Source organism: Porites lutea, chromosome 4 (genome assembly GCF_958299795.1).
Source record: "Porites lutea chromosome 4, jaPorLute2.1, whole genome shotgun sequence".
In the NCBI taxonomy this organism is placed as follows: domain Eukaryota; kingdom Metazoa; phylum Cnidaria; class Anthozoa; order Scleractinia; family Poritidae; genus Porites; species Porites lutea.
In genome coordinates, this window is record NC_133204.1 from 15,487,042 (window position 1) to 15,488,280 (window position 1,239).

Below are 1,239 nucleotides of genomic sequence, written 5' to 3' on the forward strand. Positions count from 1 at the left end.
CTATCTTGGCTACCACTTGTCACTTAATTAGTTTGAGGTGTATGGCTATAGGGCATTGGGTTGTAATACTGGGCAGGCATGGTTTGTTGTCGGAGATGCTACTGTGTTTCTTGGGGTGGAGGCTTTGAATATTTCATTGAGATCTCAAGCATCATTTCTGCAGCCTATTCAATTCGGCTTTCTCTTAAAGAAAAGCGAGAAATTCAGCATGCCTTTCTTTTTGTGCTTCCATCATCTTTCCTCAAAACGTTTGCTGTGATTCTCCAAGTTCTCCTTTTTTACGACCTAATCGTTTTATGTCCAATGAATTGTTCAAAACTGTCTCGTACAGAAAAGAGTAAAAGGAAAAGAGGTGATCACGCTTGTGTCGTAGAAATAGCATCCGCAGTAGTGTTACAATAACCTTCAAGGTAAATTGCAGTAATGTAAAAATTATGGACCGCAGACAGCCAGAAAAGCGCCCTTAGCGTTCCCGTAATAGTCGTGTGGCCAGTAGTGCCTTTGTTGATAATTTGCGCAGCTGGTTGGTTATCACTGTAAATGACAACCCAATAATTCGCCCATAAATGTCCCCAGAGCTGAGCAGCGAGTACAATCGCCAGGGTCTCCGTATGGTGAATATGTAGAGCAAACCATCCGGGTTTGTCAATGGAGGAATTGAAATAAAACCAATCGCCCCGAAATTGCCCTCCTGCCGCGAGAGTGCAGGCATCTGTCATAACATCCACTGTTGGTCGATCATCTAAGAAGCGCTTGCCGTTAAAAACACGAAGAAAATTCACTCACCAAGCAGTTTCATGACAAAATGAGAGTGTTAAGCAATACTTGGCACCTAGAGAAAGAGAATTTATGGTGTGGATGACTTGGTAGAGAAAGGTTTGCCCGCTGTAACGGCTCTGCAGGTCCAATTGAGTTTACCGGCTAGTCACTGCAATTGATTGTTGTTTGACAGTCACGAAGCTTGTCCTGTGGAAGCATTGTAGTAGAAGTTCAATGCCTGTACTAGTTTGCCCTCGCTGATGGTAAAACCCAGGTCCTGCAACAGTTGTAACAGCACCTTATATGCTTGCGTACACTCTTCTTGTGTGGCACCAATAGCAAGAAAATCGTCAAGATACACAATAATGTTCTGAAAGCCTTGTTTGGCCATCATGTACCAGACGGCCTGCATTACACAATGGAATATAAACTGGTGAGCTTTTGGCTCCGGATGGGAGGCGAGTATCGTAAAAATAAGTC